This window comes from Sciurus vulgaris (assembly GCF_902686455.1).
Source record: "Sciurus vulgaris genome assembly, chromosome: 6".
Taxonomy (NCBI): domain Eukaryota; kingdom Metazoa; phylum Chordata; class Mammalia; order Rodentia; family Sciuridae; genus Sciurus; species Sciurus vulgaris.
Genome location: NC_136466.1, coordinates 20054599 through 20074569, shown reverse-complemented (window position 1 = coordinate 20074569; position 19971 = coordinate 20054599). Strand labels below are relative to the sequence as shown.

The 19971-nt window shown below is 37.7% G+C and overlaps 1 protein-coding gene and 1 pseudogene across 3 annotated transcripts in view; one reads left to right on the top strand and one right to left on the bottom strand.

The window, feature by feature from the left end:
• The window catches only part of TTC1 (tetratricopeptide repeat domain 1), a 65204-nt gene that overhangs the window by 8937 nt on the left and 36296 nt on the right, over positions 1 to 19971 (top strand). The window lies entirely within an intron of this gene.
• LOC306663515 (nuclear cap-binding protein subunit 2-like) lies at positions 9623 to 12103 on the bottom strand (annotated as a pseudogene). Its single transcript has one exon. The product of its transcript is annotated as a nuclear cap-binding protein subunit 2-like (transcript).

Genomic DNA, 19971 nt, shown 5'->3' with positions numbered 1-19971 from the left:
GAGTTGACAGTGTTTTGGGATTCAGTTGGAAGGGTGGAATGAGAAATTTGGATGGTTCCTTGGCTTCAGCAACTGTAGGGGTTGCAGTGACCTTTATTAATAGGAAAATGAAGGAACGTTGGAGTTCAAGTGACTTGATTCTTGCGTGCCGTCACAAAAGCTTTTTGTATTTTGCAGTGCTGGGTATCAAAACCAGGGCTGTGCACATGGTAGGCGAGTGCTCTACCACTGAGCTACTCCCTCACCCAAAGGTTTTATTTGCAAGCCTAAATGTATCTTCAGTTATTTGAATGGATTTGTTTTCTGTCACCAGTTGTTGGTATGTGGTGTTCATTTACACATAAGTACATACTTCAGTCCATTTAAGTAAGCAATCAAATAATCTGTTGCTTGGTAAATGTGCACTCAATGCATATCTGGGATCTTAAAACATTTTCATTAGACTCTGAAATTTATTTGAAGGATTATTCTTTGTCTTTAACTAGAACCATTATATTTTAGTCCTTTCCCCCCTTCCTCTCATTTTTCTTAGATTCCACATTGCCAAGGCTGGACTCAAACTAGAGATCCTCCAGTATCAGCCTCAAGTAGCTGGGATTACAGGCATGCACAGCTGTACTTAATCATTTGATATTCATGTTTTTATCAGTTTATTACATCATTTTCATAATCTTATCAATGTTGTTGGAACTGTGGGACATGTCTTCAGTGAATACTCTCACTTCCAGAATGTTTTCCAGTAACTTCTTTCATAGTGGTCTGCATATTCCTGATAACCTCATGAGCAAGCCCTTTATGATTTTGATGCTTCCCTTTTCTTTTATTAATGGGCCTCCTTTTGAACTACTAAAATGGTTCTGTGTGAACCATTTTAATTAATTTCCTAAAATAACCACTAATTGGGTTTGATGAATGCCATCAGCAAGTGATTGAATCAAATCCTAAAATTTAGCCAGGGGTGGTGGTGCACACCTGTAATCCCAGCACCTCGGGCAATTGAGGCAGGAGGATTAAAAGTAAAGAATTAAAAAGGACTGGGGATGTGGCTCTGAGGTAGAGCACCTCTAGGTTCAATCTCTAGTACCCCTGTAAAACAAACAAACAAACAAAACCCTAAAATTTAAGAACTATAAGAAACTTTAGATTTTAGACATGAATTTAAAACTTAAGAGGTGCTCATTCTAAACTATTTGAAAGTTAATAGGATATGTTTACATCATTTGCTGGTAGAAAGGTAAAAGTGGTGGCAGGCACTCTGGCTCAGCAGCTCAGGAAGCTGAGGCAGGAGGATTTCAAATTTGAGGCCAAGCTTGGGCAGCTGACCCAAAGTGAAGAATAAAAAGGGCCGGGATGTAGCTTGATGGTGGAGACCCCTAGGTTCAATCCCAGTACTGTGCAAAAATAATAAATAAACAAATGTTTGAGTGGCAGTCAGTGTTTGCTGTTTCCTAAGAAAGATGACTGGGTAGGTCAGTGGTTCTCAAAGTTTGTGGTGCCGAAGAATCACAGGAAACAGATTTACTCTGCAAAACCCTGAGAAGTATCTGACACTGCAGACCTCTGAAGTGGCAGCCAGACATTTGCTTTGTTAGCAAGCATCCCAGGTAATTTTGTATTGGGAGGGCTGTGTCCAGAGTTGTTTGGAAGACAGAGAGCCAGGTAGATCTAGAGGACTGACTAAGCTGCCCCACATCAGAAGAACGGCTCACCAAATTGGTTTTCCTTTTGCCCACATTTGGCTCATGTTCTAAAAATGATTTGTTGGGCAGAATTTAAGCAGTACTGAAATAGGAAATCTATTTCTATTAAACCAAGTTTTGGAAAATACAATATTGTGAGTGAGAAACAAATATTTCCAATATTAATTCCTCGTAGAATAGTCATTTGTTTTTTGTTTTGTTTTGCTTTCCCAGAAGGATAAGACTTAATGAGTGTAAGGGTCTATCTATAGCTTAGAGTCAAAGATCCTCCTTGTGACTCCCTAGAGAGCCTGTAAAAATGACTTGTGGAAAGAACAAGTGTGTCTCTGCGTAAAGCACGTGACGTCCAGTTTCAAAGAAAACAAAACTGAAAGCTCTTGCTTTTATGATAAAGAATTCCCTTCACAATAATTTGTAGCACTGGTGTCCCTATCCCTTTCAGTAATTGCACTCCAAATGCGGTTTTCTCATTTCACCTAGACAGGACTTGCAGGAAGTTCCGTTGAATGTGCCTTCACTTTCCAGCACTTGAGCAAGTATGTATGTAGCTTTTACTCTCCCTTTTACCCAGATGTGATTGATCTCTAGGTAGGCACTTGGCTATAAACACCGAAGTTTATATTGTTTTATTTTGTAGCGATTACTTCACAAAGCTGCAGGGGGAAGCAGAGAGCTGCCAATAAATTTATAATACAGAAATGAACTTGGTGGTATGAGGCCCTTGGTTTTCTCCAGTTGTCTGTTAAACATATGCTCATCACAGGATTACTTAATTCAGAAATTATTTTAAGTGCATTTAATGTAACTTTATGTAATAATGGTAGATGGTTTATATACTTGTAAGCTCCAGGTCTCCCTAATACAAGTCAATCTTGTGAACACTGACTTAAAGTAAAATAAAGAGTCTAGCCAACTACTGCATTATGGAGAGACCCTATTGGGGAGTGGTTGTTCCTTGAGAAGAGGGTAGGAGAGCAAATAAACTTCAAGCTGTTTCTAATATTTTAATGAATTCTCATAGAGCTCTTAGCACAACGTATGACATATAGCAAGTGCTCTGAATGCACTGACCGTTTTATATAAGGTAATGGTGTGTGAATTTGATATTGCTGGCAGGCCGGTACACGCCTGTGGTCCATGCACACATCAGTGTACTATAGTTAGGTTCATTTGTTGTTAAGATGTTTTTTGCAGCTGGATGCAGTGGCACACACCTGTAATCTCAGCAACTCAGGAGACAGGAAGATCACAGGCTCAAGGCCAGCCTCAATAATTTAGCAAGGTCTTCAATAACTTAGTGAAATTCTGTCTCAAAATAAAAAATAAAAAGGGCTAGGGATATAGCTCAGTGGTAAAGCACCTTGGATTCAACCCTGAATACCAGATGGGGGATAAAAAACCCAGATGATTTGCAGCAAACTTGATGGCTTATACACCCTGTAACCCCAGAGACAGGGGGGTTGCAAGTTTGAGGCCAGTTTGTGTAAAATAGCCAGATCCTGTCTCAAAACCAAAAGGACTGAGGATGTGACTCAGTGATAGAACCCCAGCCCCAGATCTGGGTTCTCTCTTCAGTGAGGGTGGGGAGGAGAAAAGTGTGGTTTCCTACATCGCATAAAATTCTCTCTTACCCTTTGACTGACCTAAGAAAATCATTCCCTGGAAAATAGAATTAAATAAATTCAGGACATCCCTAAATTCACAAAGCAAAGAATAGATTTTAAACACTTAAAAATGAATTGATCTATCTGCAAAGGTGTAAAAAGAGAATCCATTTTGCTAATTTAGTGGAAGAGAGCAATAACCTAATTCTTGACAATAAGAGAGTTAGAAATGGCTTTTTCTTTAGGACTATGAAACACTTAAGTTCCATGTTCACTTTCTGCAAGTAGTTTCTATGTCTTATTCAGTTTCTACTCCCTGCAAACAGTTCTTTATTTCCACACCTGTGAAAAGCAATTATGTGGTCTTGTGCTTAAGGTCATCAACTTTAAAATGTTAGACAGGTCTGTCATAGCCCCACCATTTAACTTGGTGTTAAATGGGATAATATTTCCTGTCTAAAAAGTTGTAAGTATTAAGTGACTACACATGAAAACAATCAGAAACTGTTAACTATAGGTATTAAGTCAAAATTAAATGTGAGCATGGGCCATAAAACACATTAGGGTTTGGGGCTTCTGAAATCTCTTAAAAGTCATTGTTAAATGCATATTGCAAGTATATGTGAATTCTGCAATTTTTTAAAAGTATGACAACCTCAGGTCACTTATCCAGATCCATCAAGTTAATTTATGAGAAAAAATTCAGTGCTTGGCAGGGCTGTTGGGCATTAGGATTTGAAAGGGGCATCTGGGAAGCTTCTGATATCATGGCACTGTTCTCTTTCTCACATAATCTGAGTAATCGTTATATGGAAGTATATTTTCAAACAATATGTTATGCTATGCATGGGGTATAAAATCTCCAGCAATTAATGTTGATTTGTCTCTTTCTCCTTTAAATTGTTAGTTTTTGCTTTATATATTTTATGACTCTACGTATACTCTTTTTTTATACCAGGAATTGAACCCAAGGGCACTTGACCACTGAGCCAGATCCACTACCCTTTGTAATTTTTTTTATTATTATTTTTTTTTATTTTGTGGTAGTGTCTCACCAAGTTGCTTAGGACCTTGCTGTGTTGATGAGGCTGGCTTTAAACTTGGCGATCCTCCTGCCTCAGCCTCCCAAGCCACTGGGATTACAGGCATGCACCGCCATGCCCAGCTTACATTTTTAAGTGCTATTTTCCTGGTTTGACCTTTTATCTTTATGAAATGTCTTTTTTTTTTTTTTTTTTTTGTTTCTAGTAATATATATAATAATATTTTTTGAAACATTTGATATTCCTTTAGCTACTTGTCTTTTAAGAAATGTATCTTTTTCCATCCTTTTGCTTTCAATATATTTATTTTTGAGCCTGAAGTGTGTATTTTTTTGTTTTTGTTTTTTATTAGTGTATTAAGATTATACAGAATATTGAGGTTCGTTGTGACATCCATATATGCACATAATTTGCTCCATTTAATTCTGTGGTGCTTCCCCTTTCCACTTCCTCCTTCCTCCTCCCATCCCTCTTTTTTTACTCTACTGGTCTCCTTTTTATCTATTTTTTAATTGGTGCATTATGCTTATACATAAAAGTGAAATTCACTGTGCTTTATTTATATACGCAAGTAGCCTAGTTTGGTGTATTTCATTTTTCAGTACCTCCACTTTCCCTCCCATTTGTTCTCTATTTCCTTCTATTCTACTGTTATCCGTTCTAATTTCGTGAGATTCCTTAGATTCTCTTTTTTGGTGGAGAGGGTTACTGAGGATTAAACTCAGGGTGCTTTACCGCTAAGCTACACCCCCAGTTCTTTTTTGAGACAGGGTCTTGCTAAGCTCCTGTGATCTTCCTGCCTCAGCTTCCTGAGTTGCTGAGATTATGGGCATGTACTTCTTTTTTTAAATTCCTTTTTTTCCCTAGCTTCTACATATAAGAGAAAACATTCAGCTTTTGGCTTTCCAAGTCTGACATATTTCACTTTGCATGACATTCTCCAGTTTCATCTGTTTATCAGCAAATGACAATTTTATTTTTCTTTATAGCTGAGTAGAACCCCATTGTGTATATATGCTACGTTTTATTTATCCACTCATCTGTTGATGGACACCTAACCTGGTTCCATAGCATGGCTGTTGTGAATTGTGCTGCTATATATGTTGGAATGCATTAATTGTTATAGTATGCTGAATTTAGTTGTTTTGGATAAATACCAAGAAGTGGAATAACTGAGTCGTGTGGTGGTTCCATCCCTAGTCTTTTATGGAATCTCCATGCCAGTTTCTATAGTGGTTATACTGATTTGCATTGTAGTCTCACCAACAGCATCTAAGTGTACCTTTCTCCCACACCTTACCAACATTTATTGTTACTTTTATTTCTGTTACTTGCCACTCTGAGGTGAAATGAAATTTTAATACCCAATCTCAAATTTTACTACAAAGCTATAGTAACAAAAATGGCATGATATTGGCATAAAAACAGATATGAAGACCAATGGAATAGAAGATAGAGGTAAACCTATACAGATACAGTCATCTGATCCTAAACAAAGGTGCCAAAAGCATATATTAAAGCATATTTATTACTGACAGTATATAATTAGATCTGTTTTTGGTTTCATGCCATTGATTGAACCTATGGACTTCCACATGGGAGGCATTTCCATTCACCACCTAGCCACAACCCCAACCCTAACTTTACTTCTTAGCTATTTTTTAAGATATTTTTTTAGCTATAGATGAACACAATACCTTTATTTTATTTATTTGTTTGTTTTTATGTGGTGCTGAGAATCCAACCCAGTGCCTCACACATGCTAGGCAAGTGCTCTACCACAGAGCTACAATCCCAGCCCCACTTCTTATTTTTGCAGGGGTTGCTGTAGCAATTGTAATATGTATCTTACAGTAGTAATTATGATATGTATCTTAGAGGATAACATGGTGTGTATGCCTGTAATGCCAGCAACTCTGGAGGCTGAGGCAGGAGGATCACAAGTTCAAGGCCTACCTCAGCAACTTAGCAAGACTATCTCAAGATAAAAAATAGTAAGGGCTGGGGATGTAGCTCAGTGGTATAGCACTCTGCTTTCAATCTTCAGTACCCCCTCAAATGTATCTTATTACAGCATAATTTAGTTTACTGCTACCTGATTACAGTGAAATATAGAAACTTTGCTTTACTATATAGCTTCATTTCCTTCTCCCTGCCTTATACTACCATTGTTATATGCATTATAGTAATGTATGGTATGAACCCAATTACTACTTGCATATATTATTTATTATCCTTTGCCCTTTAGACAATTAAGGAAAAAGAAAACCCTTACCATTTCTGGTACTCTTCCTCCCTTCCTGTGATTTTTGAGTTACTCTGTGGTGTCATTTCCATTCAGCTTGAAGGACCTCATTTAGTATGCCTTATGAGGCAGGCTTGGTAGCGTTAATTCTCTCAGACTTGGTTTATATGTGAATATATTTATTTTGCCTTTATTTTGAGGTATAGTTTTGCCAAAATAAAATTTGGGTTTGGTAAGTTTTTCTTTTACCATTTTAAATATTTGGTTGCACTGCCTTAGCCTTCATTGTTTCTGATAATAAATCAGAAACTAATCATGTTATGGTTTCCTTATACCATTTTTTTCATCTTGCTTTCACATTTTCTTTTATCTTTCAGTAGTTTGGCTCTAGTGTCTCTAAATGTGGATCTTTTTCCTACTTGGGGTTCATTGAGTTTCCTGGATCTTTAGAGTTTTTCATTAGAATTTTGAAGTTTAAGCCTTTATTTTTTGTATTTTTTATTTTTTTAGTTGTAGATGGACACAATATCTTTATTTTATTTTTTTATGTGCTGCTGAGGCTTGAACGCAGTGTCTCACATGTGCTCGGCACGTGCTCTACCACTGAGCCACAATCCCAGCCCCTCAGCCTTTATTTCTTTAAATATTCTGGAATTTCTCTGCTTCACGACTTCCATCACATATTGTGAGGGCTCTGCTCACTTTTCCTCAATTTTTTTTTCTTGTTTCTGTTCTTGAAATTGTAAAATTTCTATTGATCTAAATTCAAGTTTACTTTTTCTTCCATATACAAGTTCAGATCTCCATTAATTCCCTCTGTGAATTTTCCATTTTAGTTATTGAACTTTTTTAAAACTTGTTTTCTTTTTCTTTTTAAATAATTGTCAAGCTGGAGTGGTAGAGTGCATGTATAGCGTGTGCGAGGCCCCAGGTTTGATCCCCAGCACCATAAAAATTAAAATTAAAGATAATAATTTATCTTTATTAGCCATTATCATGTTAACTAAGTCTTTAAGACTTTAAGTCTTAAATGATTTTCTTTCATTCTTTGAACATTTTTATTATAGCTATTTTCAAATCTTTGCTAGATCTAACATCTGAGGGTACTGAGTCCTGTTTTTGTGTTGGTTAGTACTGGGCTGAAACCTAGGTGGGGCATTGTGCATGATAAGCATGCATTCTGTCATAGGACCACTCTGCCAGCCCCTGAGGAATGGGTTGGCTTGGCCTTTTTTTGGCTGTACTGGCAATCAAACCCAGGGCCTCACACACACTAGGCAAGCCCTCTACCACTGAACTATATCCCCATTCTGGGGTAGAGTTTTTTTGTTGTTTTTTTTTTTTTTTTGTTTTTGTTTTTTGTAAATTGGACCAGCTTTATTAAAATCTGTATAGAAGACACACTTTAAATAAGAATTACAGTCTTGGGGGCTGGGGAGATAGCTCAGTTGGTAAAGTGCTTCAAATACAGGGCCCTGGGTTTGATCCTCAGCACCACAAAAAAAAAAAAAAAAAAAAAAAAAACAAAGAATCAGTCTTTGTTTTTAAGACCTGTAGAATCTGAGTTTTTTCACCACACAAGAATACAAAATATATTAGTTCAAACCACAGTATAAAACAGATTCTAAAAATGAATAATGTATCCTTATTAAATGTTTGCAGATGGTTTTTTTCCTAAGCATTTAACAACTGTTAGAGCTCTTTTAAAAATTCAAACAGTTTGGAATTTAACGAGAAAACCCACATTTATTGTAACATAAAAGCTGTTCATGTTCAGCCCCAACTTTCACAAACTACTGGAAGATACTTTTAAAAATAATTCACATTTTTTTCAAAGCAGGGAAAATTACCCTCACATATAATATTAGAAATCACTTCTTGCCTTACAAATGCAAAACAAATTCCCTAGACTCCCCTGGCTGGAACCATAGTAAACACAATTTAGGAAAAATAAAACAGACTTCAGTGTGAGAAGTAACTGAAATAGACACTTTCTTTAGGAAGCCTTCCTATGTTTTTGTGAAGCAGTCTTTTAATCATCAAGCTCTTTAAAAAAAAAAAAAAAAAAAAAACAAAAAAAAACATTCTGTTCCCAAGACTAAAAATGAACTGGAAAGAATTAGACAATTAAAATGGAAAGAATAAATCTGATGGGCCTTATAGCCGACTTCATCATGTCAAGGCAGTCCCATAACTCATGCCTCCTGATTTCATTTCATTTCCTATTAATGATGTCTTCCCCACCTTCTAGAATATGTAAGGTTCTCTGTATTAAAGACCCTTGCTTTTTGTTGTTGTAATTAGCTTTAGGTAAAACAGCTTTTGAAAAATGCGTATAATTCTTCAAACCCCGTACCTAGTTTCCTGTTATGTAAGGAATGGAAATGGGACATGTCCCTAGGACCATCTCGGGTTTACTTACTTCTGTGCCAGCTATTTAGGAAGGTCCTTTGACCCTTTAGAGATTAGAATTTAACATGAAAACAAATTCAGTTGTCCAACACCTGTTGGGAATTTAGAACAAAGCTATATATCACATAGCAAAATTCCATTTATTAAACTTCATCACATGCAAACTTAAATTTTAAAAAGTAATCATTCCAGGCCCCAATGTAGATCATGAGTCTACTTAAGACACAAACCTGGTTAAACAAATTTTTACATTTTTCCATCTTCCTTTTAAAAGTGTGATCTTTTTTGCTGAGGAAATAATCAACATTATAGATCAAATCTGTTGCTAAGGAACACTTTGTGTGGTTAGGGGGTGTGTTTCTGAACCAGGGCCTTGCACATGTGAAGTAGGCGCTGTACCACTGAGCCACATCCCCAGCCCCAGAGAACACAGTTTTAGACCTGATAACAGAAAATCATTTGGTAACTTGACACATGGCCAATATTCTAACACTAGAATTAAAGGCATTCTTTTGTATTCTGTCCTGTAATAATTTTCAGAGGAAACCAAATAAACACTTCCAGCTCAGTAGCGACTTCAATCAGCTGGCCAGTTTGCACTGATGGGGCTCTCACTACTCACTGCTTTTGTGCCAGTTTTCCATACCCCCCTTTCCCAGCATCATAGCTTGTCGATACTTGTCTAGAACCTGGCCCCCGATCGCCCTGGTTCATACTACCTGCCGTCTTTAAAACCTGCTTCCCAGTCTGTGCGAATGATCCGGTCATCCAGACGTGTTCTGTTTATCTCTTGCATGGCATTTCCTGTGTCTGCTCTTGAATAGTGTTCCACAAAACAGAATCCACATGCTGTTTTTTTTACTTTATACAGACCCGTAATGATCTTCGTTATGTCACCACTTTTGCAGAAGAGTTCATAAATTTGTTTTTCAGTTGAGTAAAAGGAAAGATTTACAATGTACAATGTACAGCTTTTCTTCAGTAATTCTTCTTGTTCTTAATTGTCAACCCAGAAGTACTAGCCCCAGTACTGGCTCACCTCCATGTGGGAGTCGCTGTACAGTGTCTTCAGGAGGCCACCCGACATCATGCAGAGAGCCTACATAGTTTTTATTGACTGATTGTTTTTTTCCTAATTTGGGGTTAAGCTTTCTTGCCTCTTTGTATGTTTTATAATTTTTTGTTGAGGCTCAACATTTTAGGTAATATTTCAGCAAGTCTGGATTGACTTTTCCCTCTTGCCCCCAGTTATTTTCATTACTATTTTATGTGTTTAATAATAAACTGCAATCCTTTTCCCCTGTGTTGTGTGGCCCCACTGATGACTTTGCTCAGTTGGATTTTGGTTTTGTTTTTGTTAGTTTGATTTTATGCCCTACTTTCTTGGGGTTATTCCAGTGGTCAGCCAATTATTGCTCAGAGATCATGTTCAACACCCCAAACCACTAAGGTAAGGGTTGCACCCACCATCAGCAAATCTGTATGTTCAGGCAGTCTTCAAGTGTGCCCTAGCTTCTGCTTAGCTGTCCTAGGTGGACCCTCTTGTGTCACTACTGTGCTCTTTCTCTGAGAGGATAAGAATGTGTGAGTAGATTTGACACTCTCTAGTCTTCCCAAGTACACACTCCATCTCCAGTCAGTCAGGCATATTTGGAGAATTTGTCAAGTGCCTCTGACTATCTCTTCTATATCTCCCTGTTAAATTGCTAACCAGGACCTGGGGGTCCATTGCTTGCTGCAGCCAGGACAGCAACCTCACACTAGTAAAAGCTCTAGAGCTCCCCATTTGCTTGCCACTCACATTGCTGTTGAAGACCGACTTTACCCTCGGGCATGGATTATTTCTTCTTCTGCTCTGAATCAACTTCCTTTCGCCGGTACACTGATGGTTATTCGTAGTCAACCCTACTGTTAGAGGTGCCTTGTGGAATGATGAGGCAAATACACCACAGGTTTCCATGGTGCTTTCCTGGAAATCACTCATTTTCTATGACTGTTACTTTGCTAATAATATCCAGGGGACCAAAAGGATTGAATTTTTTTTTTTTTTTTTTTTTTTTAGTTACTTTTAGGGAAGAGGATTTGGCAACCTCCTCAGTTTAGCTACATCTGAAGTTCCCCTTACATTGAATTTTTTTGAAATGTGAAATATCTTACATATTCAAAAAATCGGAAAGGATGAGAAAAAAAATGAAGTCTTAAATTCAGTTCCAGGGCTGAGGATGTAGCTCAGCTGTAGAGCACTTGCCTGACACGCACAAGTCCCTGGGTTCAAACCCCAACATTCCCCCGACACACACACACACAAAATCAGTCACAAACGTAAGCAAATTAGCACAGCTATAACAGAGTAACTCTGGACATAGTGCACTCTTTTGACCATGCACCCCTAGTTAGAGAAAGATGCAGAGAAATCTTGCACTCTTCATTGTGGGTTCATTGTTAATAGTGATATTTGTATAGTAACTTTAAGACTTTGTTTATTGTAGGACAGAGCAAATGAGTAAATGTACATTCTCCAACTTACAATGGTCTGTCTACTGTTTTTATAGTTTGCAGTGGTGTAAAAGTAATATGCATTCAGTAGAGACATATATTACTTCAAATTTTGAATTTTGACCTTTTCCTGGGCTAGCAGTATGCAGTATGAGGCTCTTGATGCTGGACCGTGGCTGCAAACTGCAGCTCCCAGTGAGGCGCCACAGTTACAGGAGTAAACCAATAGTACAGGGCAGTGTGTCACTAAGCTGTGATGTCTGGTAGGTTAGGTGTATTAAATGCATTTTCAAGTAGGATATTTTCAGTTTACGATGGATTTATGCAGATACAACCACTTTATAAGTTGGGGAGCATGTGTATTGCTATTCTAGATACCAGAATTTTCACTGTTGGGGAAGATGAAGAAAAATACTTTGTTATTGAATTTCACTTTTATATATATTCTTTGAATTCATGGTTTTTTTGTTTGTTTTCTTTTTTTATGATCTATTTCCTGGGCTGGGGTTGTGGCTCAGTGGTAGAGCACTTGCCTCACATGTGTGAGGCACTGGGTTCAATCCATATCACTGCATAAAAATAAGTAAATAAAATAAAGCTATTGTGTCCATCTACAACTAAATTTTTAAAAAAAGACATATTTCCTGGGTTTATTCTCTTGTAGGACCTAAAAGTAGTGACATGCTAGTAACAGCACCCTTATACCCACATTCTTGTTTCTAAATACCATTTCACACTAAAAGAATCCAGTATTCCTTGGAGTGAATGACCAGTTCCTGGTCTAAGACAGGTATCATAGAGAATGTGACACCTGGGGTAGAACGTACACTTGCAGCAAAATGCACTTTCAGGAGGACAGACCAGGTAAAAAGCCCTTGGAGAGCCTAGAAGTGGGTTGGGGGAAGCTTGGGCAGGAAACCATGGAGAATTGAGTACCTGGAGTGCTATCTAAAAGGGCCCATGGGAAATGGGTGGGGCAGAAAGAGGACCATCACAAAAGCCCATTTTACCCAGGTCCAGTGCCTGTACAACATCCTACAGTTTTTGCATTCAAGTTAACATTTGAGACTTTGGGGGGAAAAAGCATTGAAATGCTTTGTCTTTATAATTCTTTAAAAATAAACTGTTAAGGGCTGGGGCGGTGGCTCAGCAGTAGAGCACTTGCCTGGCATGTGTGGGACCCTGGGTTCGAGACTCAGCACCACACATAAATACACCAATAAAATAAAGGCCTATCGACACCTGAAATTAAAAACAATAATAATAATAATAATAATCTGTTAAGCAGAGTTAAATTCCAAATTTAGAGTTCATATGTACATTCTTCATTTAAAGAAAGATCATGTGGGGAAAGTAGCCCTGAGAAGCAGATGTGATTTGTGCTAGACTTTGAAAACTGGTAAAGTTTGGTTCAGGCATGTGGAAGAACATGGAAGAGTTGTTCCATGGACGGGCATGCCAAAAAGATGCATAAGCAAACGTTACAAAGGAAAAGCCTAAGTTTTGAGAGGCGATAAGATGAGGTCAGACTGTATAGAAGAGGGGGCTTGTTGAGTCACAGTGGGGAAAAAAGTTGAGTTGGAATAGAAGTTTGATGTACTAGGAAGAACAAGAGATTTTTGAATCTTGATTTTTCTCATTGTAGAAGAACCTCAGTGTTCACCTCGTAGAATTGTCTTGAAAAAACAAATGAGCGGGCTGGGGAGATAGCTCAGCTGGTAGAGTGCTTGCCTCGCAAGCACAAGGCCCTGAGTTCGATCCCCAGTACCGCAAAAGAAAAACAACAACAACAAAAAAAAAAAAAAAAAAAAAAAAAAGAGCTAAAGTTTGTGACAGCAGATTATAAGTGGTTAAGCATCTAGTGGTGTAGATTGTGCTGGATTTCTACTACCAAGGTGAAAAGTCTGTAGTTTGAACTGTTGAAGTAAACTCCATTGTGAGGGCATTGTCTGTGTGGGGTTTTCCTTGGCAGTTCTTGTGATAATTTTACAATGTAGAATAATGTCAGTGTTTCCCCCCAGATTTTCAGGGAAGGGGAGGAATACTGAGTAAAGAGCCTTGTAAAATTTCTTTGGTTCCAATTTCTATGGAAATATAATTCAAGAGCAGATGTTTTCCCATGAGGCCCCTCTGGGGTGCGTTAAAAGGCATTATGGAAGCATCTGAGAGGGCTCCTAACCACATTAGAAGCTTCTGTTCATTGAACAGAATCTAGAAAGATTTGTACCTCATAGTGCTGCAGAATATCAGCACTACCAGCTAATGTGTGAGTGAGGTTCTGGCACTTAGCCTCCTAAGACCTGTGTACACTTATAAAATCTGTCACTGGATCTCAGTAACATTACACAATGTGCATGCTATCCTTTGGAGCATGTGCGTTCAGGCAGCAGAGTAAACTTCGTTCTTTGTATTAGGATCAAGTCAGTCTCTTGGCACAGCTGGGAGATAGTTCGCTTTCTCCTCCAAGGTGCTATTTTTAGCTGTTTCCAAGGAGATACGCAGCATGTTATTGATAATTGCATTAATCCTCAGTTTACACAGTCTGTGGAGAGGGAAGCAGAAGCTCTTTTCTATTGTGTACTGCCTACTAGGTCGTTGGTTGTGATTTATCAGCCAAAACAATAAGATGCCTTCCTTTGAATAATTGACCTCAAAATTGTGTTCTAAAGCCCTTCTCTTGCGTCTTCCAACTTTTAGCTCTCATTATAAGGAAATGTGAGCTTTGCTCAGGCTAGCCCTTTCTCAGTATACGTTGGTTTCATCATTGCTAATTGGGAACTCAATGTTGTAAATTTATCAAAGAATAATTGGTCTGTGTCTTTCTTTGTGTTTGTGTGTGTTACCAGGGATAAACTCAGGGCCTCACATGTGCTAGGCAAGTGCTGTATCACTGAGCTACACCCCCAGCCCTTTTGTTATTGAAAGACAGGATCTCACTAAGTTTCCCAGGCTGGCCTTGAACTTTCAGTCCCCCTCCTGCATCGGAGTAGCTGGGATTACAGGCCTGTGCTACGACACCAGCTGATAGGTCTCTTAAAACATACTCTCTCCCTCCTCTCGCTCTCCTTTTGCTCTTCTCTCTTCACAAGAACCTGACCTAGCAGTCTGAGGATTCATCTTACCTCTTAAAACATTTCCTGATGAGTTAACTCTAAAGTACAGATTATAGAACAGAAAGGAGTTTGAGATTAGAATTCAGTTTTATAGGAAATTGAAAGTTTTTAACAATGGACATTAAACTGTAGTAACTTGATGAATTACCCTTCTCTAAAAAATTCCTGCTTTAAAATAACTTTTTTAAAAAATTTCATTTATTTTTATTGTAAACAAATGGGATACATGTTGTTTCTGTCTGTATGTGGAGTAACAGCATACCATTTGCGTAATCGTACATTTACATAGGATAATGATGTTTGATTCCTTCTCTTATTTTTTCCTTCCCCCCCACCCCTCCCACCCCTCTTTTCCCTCTGTACAGTCCCTCCTTCCTCCATTCTTGCCCTCCTCCCACCCCCCATTATGTGTCATCATCCGCTTATCAGTGAGATCATTCACCTTTTGGATTTTTGAGACTGGCTTATCTCTCTTAGCATAATATTCTCCAATTTCATCCATTTGCCTGCAAATGCCATAATTGTATTATTCCATCGTGTGTGTGTGTGTGTGTGTGTGTGTGTGTGTGTGTGTGTGTGTGTGTATATATCTGGCTATTGTGAATTGAGCAGCTATGAACATTGATGTGGCTGTATCTCTGTAGTATGCTGATTTTAAGTCCTTTGGGTATAGGCCGAGGAGTGGGATAGCTGGGTCAAATGGTAGGTCCATTCCAAGTTTTCTAAGGAATCTCCACACTGCTTTCCAGAGTAGCTGCACTAATTTGCAACCCCACCAGCAATGTATGAGTGCACCTTTTTCCCCACATCCTCTCCAACACCTGTTGTTGCTTGTATTCTTGTATCCATTCTAATTGGGGTGAGATGGAATCTTAGTGTAGTTTTGATTTGCATTTCTCTTATTACTAAAGATGGTGAGCATTTTTTCATATATCTGTTGATTGCTTGTAGATCTTCTTCTGTGAAGTGTCTGTTCATATCCTTAGCCCATTTGTTGATTGGGTTATTTGTATTCTTGGTGTAGAGTTTTTTGAGTTCTTTATAGATTCTGGAAATTAGTGCTCTATCTGAAGTATGAGTGGCAAAGATATTCTTCCACTCTGTAGGCTCTCTCTTCGCATTGCTGATAGTTTCCTTTGCTGAGAGAAAGCTATTTAGTTTGAATCTATACCAGTTTTGTTTTTTGTTTTTTTTGTTTTTTTTTTTTTTTATCCCAGTTGTTGATTCTTGCTTTTATTTCTTGTGCTATGGGAGTCCTGTTAAGGAAGTCTGATCTAAGCCAACAAGGTGAAGATTTGGACCTACTTTTTCTTCTATAAGATGCAAAGTCTCTGGTCTGATTTCAAGGTCCTTGATCCACTGTGAGTTGAGTTTTGTGCAGGGTGAGAGATAGGGGTTTAGTTTCATTCTGTTGCATATGGATTTCCAGTTTTCCCAGCACCATTTGTTGAAGAGGCTATCATTTCTCCATTGCATATTTTAGGCACCTTTGTCTAGTATGAGAAAATTGTATTTATTTGGGTTTGTGTCCATGTCCTCTATTTTGTACCATTGATCTGCCTGTCTATTTTGGTGCCAATACCATGCCGTTTTTACTACTATTGCTTTGTAGTATAGTTGAAGCTCTGGTATTGCGATACCCCCTGCTTCATTCTTCCTGCTAAGGATTGTTTTAGCTTTTCTGGGTTTCTTATTCTTCCAGATGAATTTCATGATTGCTTGCTCTATTTCTGTAAGGTATATCATTGGGATTTTAATTGGAATTGCATTGAATCTGTATAGCACTTTGGTAGTATGGCCATTTTGACAATATTAATTCTTCCTATCTAAGAGCATGGGAGATCTTTCCATCTTCTAAGGTCTTCCTCAATTTCTTTCTTCAATGTTTTGTAGTTTTCATTGTAGAGATCTTTTTACCTCTTTGATTAGATTGATGTCCAAGTATTTTATTTTCTTTGAGGCTATTGCAAATGGAGTTGTTTTCCTCATTTCCCTTTCAGCTGTTCCGTCGCTTGCATATAAAAATGCTTTAGATTTATGCGTGTTGATTTTATAGCCTGCTATTTTGCTGAATTCATTGATGAGGTCTAGAAGTTTTCTGGAGGAGTTTTTTGGATCCTCTAAATATAGAATCATGTCATCAGCAAATAGTGACAGCTTAAGTTCCTCTTTTCCTATTCGTATCCCTTTAATTTCTTTAGTCTGCCTAATTGCTCTGGCTAGAGTTTTGAGGCCAATGTTGAATAGAAGTGGTGAAAGAGGACATCCCTGTCTTGTTCCCATTTTTAAAGGGAGTGGTTTCAGTTTTTCTCCATTGAGAATGATGTTGGCCATGGGCTTATCATAAATAGCCTTTACAATGTTCAGGTATGTTCCTGCTATCCCTATTTTTTCTAGTGTTTTGAGCATGAGGGGGTGTTGTATTTTGTCAAACGCTTTTTCTGCGTCAATTGAAATAACCATATGATTCTTATCCTTAAGTCTATTGACATGATGGATTACATTTATTGACTTACAGATGTTAAACCATCCTTGCATTCCAGGGATGAACCCCACTTGATCGTGGTGCACGATTTTCTTAATATGCTTTTGGATACGGTTTGCCAATATTTTGTTAAGGATCTTTGCATCTATATTCATCAAGGATATTGGTCTAAAATTTTCTTTCCTTGATGTGTCTTTGCCTGGTTTGGATATGAGGGTGATATTAGCTTCATAGAATGAGTTTGGTAGGGTACCCTCTTTTTCTATATCCTGGAATACTTTGAGAAGGATTGAAATGAGATCTTCTTTGAAGGTCTTGTAGAACTCGGCTGAGAATCCGTCTGGTCCTGGGCTTTTCTTGGATGGTAGTTTTTTAATGGCTTCTTCTATTTCATTGCTTGATATTGATCTGTTTAAATTGTGTATGTCTTCCTGGTTCAGTTTGGGAGGAGCATATGTCTCTAGAAATTTGTCAATGTCTTCAGTAGATTCTATTTTGTTGGAATACAGATTTTCAAAGTAGCTTCTCATTATGTTATGTATCTCAGTGGTGTCTGTCGTGATATTTCCTTTTTCATCACGCATTTTAGTAATTTGAGTTTTCTTTCTCCTACTCTTTGTTAGTGTGGCTAAGGCTTTGTCTATTTTGTTTACTTTCTCAACCAACTTTTTGTTTTGTCAATTTTTTGAATTGTTTCTTTTGTTTCAACTTCATTTGATTTCAGCTCTGATTTTAATTCTTTCCTGTTTTCTACTACTTTTGCTGTTATTCTCTTCTTTTTCTAGGGCTTTGAGCTGTAATGTTAGGTCATTTAGTTGTTGACTTTTCATTCTTTTCTGGAATGCGCTCCATGCAATGAATTTTCCTCTTAGTACCACTTTCATAGTGCCCCAGAGATTTTGATATGTTGTATTGTCATTCATCTCCTCCCTGATATTTTCTGTTATCCATGTTTCATTTAATAGCATATTATTTAGTCTCCAGGTGTTGGAGTAATTTCTGTTTTTTATTTTGTCGTTGATTTCTACTCTTTATGATCCAGTCCATTATGATCTGGTAAAACACAAGGCAGTATCTCTGTTTTTTGCATTTCCTAAGGTCTGCTTTATGGCATAACATATGGTCTATTTTTGAGAAGGTTCCATGTGCTGCTGAGAAGAAAGTGAATCCACTCTTTGATGGATGGAATATTCTATATATGTCTATTAAGTCTAGGTTATTGATTGTATTATTGAGTTCTGTGGTTTCTTTGGTTGGATTTTGTTTGGAAGGTCTATCTAGTGGTGACAGTGGTGCATTAAAGTCACGAAGAATTATTGTGTTGTGGTCTATGTGATTCCTGAAATTGAGAAGGATTTGTTTGATGTACAGGGATGCACCATTGTTTGGGGCATAAATGTTTACTATTGTTATGTCTTCCTGATTTATGGTTCTCTTAAGCAGTATGAAATGTCCTTCTTTATCCTATCTGACTAACTTTGGCTTGAAGTCCACTTTATCTGATATAAGGATGGAAACCCTCGCTTTTTTACTGAGTCCATGTGCGTGGTAGGTTTTTTTCACATCCTTTCACCTTTAGTCTGTGGCTGTCTTTTTCTATGAGATGAGTCTCTTGCAGGCAGCATATTGTTGGGTCTTTCTTTTTAATCCATTCTGCCAGTCTGTGTCTTTTGATTAATGAGTTTAGGCCATTAACGTTCAGGGTTATTATTGAGATGTGATTTGTATTCCCAGTCATTTGGCTTATTTTTGGTTTTTAAGTTGGCTTGGTTTCTCCTTTGAGTCGTTTTTCTCTAAGGTAGTTCCTCCCTTTGCTCACCTCCATTGTTGTTTTTCATTTCCTCCTCATGGAATATTTTGTTGAGAACATTCTGTAGTGCAGGCTTTCTATTTGTAAATTCTTTTAACTTTTGTTTATCATGGGAGGATTTTATTTCATCTTCAAATCTGAAGGTTATTTTTGCTGGGTATAGGATTCTTGGTTGGCAACCATGTTCTTTCAGAGTTGAAATATGTTGGTCCAGGCCCTTCTAGCTTTTAGAGTCTGGGTTGAGAAGTCTGCTGCTATCCATATTGGTCTCCCCTTATATGTAATCTGATGCTTTTCTCTCGCGGCCTTCAAAATCCTATCTTTATTTTGAATGTTAGGCATTTTCATTATAATGTGCCTTGGGGTGGTCCTATTGTGATTTTGTGCATTTGGTGTTCTGTAAGCCTCTTGTATTTGATTTTCCATTTCATTCTTCAGGCTTGGGAAATTTTCTGATATTATTTCATTGAATAGGTTGTTCATTCCTTTGGTTTGTATCTCTGTGCCTTCCTCAATCCCAGTAATTCTTAAATTTGGTCTTTTCATGATGTCCCATAGTTCTTGGAGATTCTGTTCATGATTTCTCACCATCTTCTCTGTTTGGGCAACTTTATTTTCTAGATTAAATATTTTGTCTTCATTGTCTGAGGTTCTGTCTTCCGGGTAGTCTAGTCTTTTGGTGATGCTTTCCATTGAGTTTTTTATTTGGTTTATTGTCTCCTTCATTTCAAGGATTTCCATTTGGTTTTTTTTGAGAATCTCTGTCTCTTTGTTGAAATGATCTTTTGCTTCCTGCAGGTTCTCTTTCAGCTTATTGGTATTATCATTCATTGCCTCTGTTTGCTCTCTTATCTCATCCTTTGCTTCGCAAATCATCTTAATCATGTGTATTCTGAAGTCCTTTTCTGACATTTCTTCTAACATACTGTCATTGCATTCTATTAATATAGAATCTAGATTTGTTTGGATCATTTTCTTCCCTTGTTTTTTCATGTTGTTCATGTATCTTCCTCTCCAGCAATGCAGATCTGGGGTATTGCAGATTTCCCCCTGTAGGCTTATA